This window comes from Pithys albifrons, chromosome 5 (genome assembly GCF_047495875.1).
Source record: "Pithys albifrons albifrons isolate INPA30051 chromosome 5, PitAlb_v1, whole genome shotgun sequence".
NCBI lineage: Eukaryota > Metazoa > Chordata > Aves > Passeriformes > Thamnophilidae > Pithys > Pithys albifrons.
Window position 1 is genome coordinate 31,831,267 of NC_092462.1, and position 6,547 is coordinate 31,837,813.

Here is a 6,547-nt window from a genome sequence, read left to right on the forward strand (position 1 = left end):
CAGTATGTATCTGGTTATTGGAACCACACATTCCCTAATATTCATTTACTAAAGATTAGGAAAACCAACTGATGACAGAGGTGGCTGCCATTTTTTGTATTCATACATAACATGAATTTTGTACTCAAACTGTTATTCGAAGTCAGTCCTCAGTGCTGTTCAATTATTCTCTTATGGTGCTAAATTAAACAATAATGCTGCAGCCAGCATAACTACATAGCTATTTCCTAAAACAAATAGATAATGTGTTACTGATAAAGTTCCTACTTTATAGCCTAGTTGCAGCAAAATATCTTCTAACAATTCTTATGGGCTGCTGAGAGAAAATATATGCATGCAGAAGTATGTATTTGTTGCATCTTTAGCTTTCATTGGCTTTTTTTTAGAAAATGTTTAAGTATTTCATTCCAATTCCTGTTTCATTGCATGAAACTCTGTAAGTGCTTTCTCAACATTAATGCTTCTGAAGTTTTGCTCAGTTTTTTTTTGATAGAAGCATCTCAAATATTATCTAATTTTAAGACAGAAGAAGTAATGCATTTGCTAATATAGCAGACTGAAAATACCTTTACACAATTCTTGCAAAAATTAATAGCAAAAAAAGGAAAAACAGAGAATACCAATGGAGTGATCACCATCTGAATTGTTATAATGTATTGTCATTGCTATTTTATGGCAAATGCTGGTAACTAATTGTATGTACAAGCATCTCTTATGCTCTTTCCTTAAAAGCATATACTGCCAGTGAATTCAGCAATGGGAGGGCAGGGGGACAGAAGGGTCTGCAGAAGAAGAGGCTCAAAGAGAGTTTGAGGACTCATTGAATCTCTCTGCATCAAGAAAGAATCAGTTATGACTGGAGAAATTGTGAGCTCTCATCTTTGTTTTCTAGTGCTTACAGATACTAGAAATTTCTTTCTTTTTTATTTTCTCATGTCTATATTATCTTGCCATAATTCAAACTGGTTACTCCTTTTCCCATCCCCTTGTAGATTCAAAATTGCTTGTTACTCTTCTTTTTAAAAGAAAGGTATTTGCCACTTTCCCCCATAATCTTCTCTTAGTTATACAGATCAATTCTTTGCGCTTCTCTTAATAGGCCATATTTTCTACGTCAAACATCCGTTGCTATTCTCATCCTCTTCACAGCCCTTTCTAAGAGATCTTCATCTATTTTGAAGAGTGATGCCTAGGTCATAACAGACAAATTCTTTCTGATGCTGGACGGAAAGGAGGGATTCCATGCAACGTAGAAAGATTCCATTTAAAAATTCCAGTATAAAATTTGCTCTTTTCACAGCTTTGCCTTTGTTGGTTAACGTATTATTTTTTTTGTAACTAAACATGCATCTAATTTCTAAAGAATTTCTTGCTTTCTAGTTTGGTTATCATAGCTGAGGTTCAAAAGTAGTACTCTGCATCACTGAAGCTGCACATTATTAATTTCAATGTATTAAGGTAATTTTGAATTCTAGCTCCAACCAGCCAGTATGCTATTACACCCTCCAGGCTGTTCTAATTTGTCAGTTTAAGAAGTGTACAACCTACTCCACCATCCCAGCCTTTAATGATAATACTAAATAGGATGAGATTAGCAAATAGTTATCAGCATTTGTCCTGAGCCAGCCCTTTGAACTTGCCAGCCAGCTGTACCATGGAGTAAACAGCAGCACGGACTGAGCCATGTGGAGGCACTGGGAGTAGCTTTTGGCTCCAGGCGGCCTTTCCAGTATCTAACTGGTAACCAGAATTCAGATTTTAGGATGGGAAAAACAATGGCCATCCCGTACTAATGAATTGCACTGTGTGATGTATGGCTGCAAAGCATTAACGGGAGATAGGTTGCCTTGGGACAACTCTATGCAATGTTTTCAAGATATGTTGTTTTTCCTAAGTTTGTAGTTCTGGCTGATATTGATGCATTTCACTGATGAAAGGAGGGTGTTTTGGCAATAGCAGTGAAAGAACATTTTCTCCATACTTGGGCAACAGTTATCAGTCAGAACGTGAGGAAGTTAAATAGCTCCTCTGGGACAATTCAGGGACCAGGCTGCTTCACTGTCAGAGTACAGCTTGCAGGCAATCCATGAAAGCACAATCAGCATGAGTGCTGAATATTTAGAAAATACAAGTGTAGGAGGAACTGGTGGTAATCTTAGAAGAGTTCCTTTTAGAGCATAGCTTGGGGTAGGCAGGATATTTGCTACCAGCATTAACAGAGTCACATACTGTGCAATGTGAAAGAAATACCGCTGCATTCTGCTGAGCCACAAATGAGAGACAGCAGGGGTGATGTGCTGGGATGCGTGAAACACAAATGAAAGTTAAAAGTATGCTGGGAAGTGATTACACACTTCTTTGGGTATAAGAAGTTGAGCAAATGTAATATTTAAAAAAAAAAAAAGAAAAAATAAATAATCTTTCCAGCACTATCTCATCTATTTGTTTGTAGTTTGCAAGACCTTGAGCTCTGTTCCTCCCTCAGGTACAAATGTCTGATTGGATTATTAATATTGCATCAACTTTAAACTTGTTTGTTTTAGCCTCGAGTCACTAAATTTTAGTTTTCTTAAAACCAACTCTTAATTTCAAATGCAAGTCCAGTTTTGAAAATCACAAAACAGTCATTTCAGCAGAGGACATACTTTGGTGCTGAATATCTGCTCCTCTTCACCTTCCTTTCATTTCTCTTTATTCACCTGTCTGGCTCTTGTTGTGTTATTAAATGAGTGGGAATGTGATTTTTATTCAGTGCTTGCATAGCAGCCAGCAGACTGAGGTTCTGAATTATACTGTTGGGGGCTTCACCTATGCAATTTGAGTTGTACCTTGTCAACCAAAACCTGTCAGTAGCTGCTTTACTGCATTTTCCCTAGAATTGTTGTTTGTTTGTTGTCCAAGAGACAAATTCTTTCATCACTATAATTTTATGGAATTAACAATGCAGCATCTACACATAGAAAAGTTATTTTGCATTTGAGTACTCACAAAGGCCACAACAGAATCCACACAAGTGCAAAACAGGGTGACTGAGACTATAAAGGTGTAGTACACTTACTTCTCATTAGCCATGACTTATTACCAAATGGAAATGAAAATAACTCGATTATTTTGCAGGAAGTTTTAAAGTAGCACAGGGAAATACTCTTTCACGTGATATGTACTTCAGTTATTGACCTCATTGCTACAGGGTGTGGATTCACATAAGAAGTGTTATTAAATGCAAGGATGCAGGTATCTTAGGAAGTCCTGGGCTATCAATGTTGGAAAGTTAGATGAATATAGTGGGGAAATGATCTCACTGTAAGCTTGCTTTTTACTTTGTGGGGTTATTTAGTTAGGCTGAATTTTTTTGTTGTTGTTGACATGTTTTGGGGGTTTTTAATGTTTGTTTCTTTTGTTCTAATATCTCTTACTTTTACTCATCTTTTATTTTGTAGTAGAAATTTTTTAGCATGACATGACCTACTTGGATCTTTGACTCACTGCAGCAATTGTTATGTAGGTAAAAGCCGTGTGTGCTGCGTCTGCAATTATGGGACAACAGTGTTGGGAAGCTTCGAGCGTCACTTGTTTGTAGCCAGAAGTTCTCTGAGCTCTTTCTTCAAGTTAACAAATATTACAAAAAAAAATTGATCTGTGATGATTTTGTAATCAGAATGAGAGTTTGAGCAGTAGAATGGGTGACACTGTTCAAAGCATTTGTGTGTGCATTTTTTCTTCTCCATAAGTGATTTCATGCAGGCGAACTTGAGATTTGGCTGGGGCGAACAGGCCACTTCCAATTCAAAATCTTGTTGGATTCATGATGATACATAGGAGGTCATTCTTACTTACCTGTCCTCATCAGACTAATGTTTTAGACAGAGAGTCCCACACAGTAGGAACATGCAGACTCTTGGCTCCAGCTGTCTCTGTAAACCATGCTACAGGCCACCTCTGCCTTACATCAAACCTCCCTTTGGCCAGGCTAGAGAGAGCCTCCCTTTTTGCCCATATGAATCACTTGTCTCAGCCCAAGTAAGCTCAGTTTGTCTCTGCTCTGCAACCCCATTGCAGATCATCCCACATCCCACGTCCACCTGGGGAAGCAGAGGTAAACAGAAAGGGGACAAGGGTGGATTAAGAAAGGTGCTTCACAATCCCAAGCTTGGTCATGAAGGACACACCTAACAGTTCATTTGAAGGCCACAAAGAGCAGTTCTGAGAAACTATTAATTTTTTTCCTGATGTGTTTAATTGTTTGTCTTGTGTTCAGCCCAGTCACAAAACAGAACATTCTCACTGTCTGCTGAAGGTTAGAGACCTCTGTGATGAAGTCTTTTTATCTGACTTTTATACTTTAAAAGTAAATAAACAAATAACTAAATAAAAGCTCAAGGGCACACACACACTCTTGATTTTCACAGCCTTGCTCAGTCATCCACAGCAAGTTATGTGTGTGGTTACACCTGCTTCTTTGTGTCTGAGTGTTCGGCATAAAAAAGGAAATTGATGGTGCATTTTGAGGAAAAAAAAATACTGTCATTTAAAATTAAGCTTACATTTTGCTTTCAGATATATTCACATCAAAAGCTTTTTTCGTGAAGACTTGTTCATTATTATGCTAGTAGAAAGAAATGCCAAAGTAGCTGTAAAATCTCTGTCAGGATATGAAGGCCGCTCAAACCACTCAATAAAATCAGGTCCCTACAGTGAGCATCCAATTTGAGCAGTATGGCAGAAGCACATTTATATCTAAGGGTGTCTGCAGCAATGCCAAGAGTTCAAGACTGATCTGATCAAAACCCGAGGTCTGATGTCCTGTCATCTACATGGCCAACAGACAGTTTCATAATCAGGTAGTACAAGTCACTTAAAAAACTTAATTTAGTACCAAGTTCATTACACACTTTGAAGCCTTACTGAAAATAGATGAAGGAAGACAGTAAGATGAATGAATGATAGTTCTATGCTTTTATTTCAGGGGGTTTTCAAGCCCTCATTAAGACCTCTTCTTTCCCCCTGATCTTGGACAGTTAGAGATCTGTTGTAGTTGGAATGGTTAGAGAGCAGAACTCAGCTAGCGTGAGATTAAATTTTCTTAAATGAATGGATGCAAAGATAAGATTACACACCCACCTTTCAGGAACTGGTCAATCCAGAACTTTGGGACCAATCAGCTGTGAGGTCCCTAAGCAAGGAGTTGAAAATGTTGGAAACACTGGAAATAACTTTCTAAATTACTGTAGTCTGGCTAATTTGTTTGGCTGACTAAAGCTTGTCTGTTCCTGAATTGGAAGGGGAGTTTTTATAGTGCTTGGTTAGATAGTATCCCCAATTAATTTCATGTAAGTTTGCTAACCCTGAAGGAATTGAGAGTAGTATTATCTCCCAAATAAGGAGTTAATGTTTTGTTAAGCGTAGAGTGTAAAAGGGCTCTAACACTTCAAAGTCCTTTGACTACTGGAGAGGCAATGTAAAGGTTGCAAGTCAGAGATCATTGCTCTGGAAGTTTATTGTTCTCTGTGTCCCACAGAAGAAAATAAAACTGAAAAAGAAAACAGACATTAACATCTTTTTCAAGGTTAAGGGTTCAATATTTTTCAACTGTCCATATTTTTACTAGTTTCACACTCTTTCTTTGCTTGTGCCATTAGAAAAGATAACAGAAAGCTTGATTTCATTATACAGGCTCAGTCTGGATATTTCAGGTGAAGATATATAGGAATGACAAGATACACCCTCCTTTCCCGCACCTTTGAGGTCTATGGATGTACAAGAGTTTTATGCTTGTAAATCAAGCTGAGTGCAAATATGTGAAAAGAAGTTTTCAACATTTAATTTCTGATATTTGTGGCAGTGTAGTTTTCACTTTTATCTCTAGTTGTCTGCATTGCTGAGCAGATGTGTAGATGTGTATGGGGAGAGGATTATTTTCCTCTGTTAGGTTTTACATAGTGAAGGAAGAACACTTTGACCTTGCTTGGTGGGTTGCCTCAGTGAAGTCCTACATTTCTTGTGGCTCAGCTTAAATTTAAGCTAATACATGTAAAGCCTGGCAAATTATATCTGGCAGAGCAGGATATACACCCCATCACCCATATAGTGCATATGAATCTTTTTAGGAGCAAACTACCCTTAAGTGACTAGAACAGCTGAAACCACCACACAGACACCACTAAACAGAGCAAGTGTTGCAGAGAGCAAATGATCTGGGGTCACAGAGGCCCTTTAGTTTTGTTTGCAGTGAAACTGAGCATTAACTTTTTTTCAGAAAGAGCTGGCAGGCAGGAAGAAGTACACACTAGTTACATGTTACTTCATTGTGTGTTAAGCTAATGAATAAATAGCATTGAGTAACGTTTGTCAATAAATGAGAGCAAAATTTTTGTGTAAGGAGATAAAATTAAGAAATTGTCACGAATTGAACCCCTGGAAACCCAGCATGAGAGGTACATGATTGCTTTTAGTCATTTTCCTTAATCTGTGTGCATTTTTTAAAAGTATGTGTGTTGCTTCAAATCTCTCTGAGTAAATATTATTCAGTCTGCCATAGAAATACATG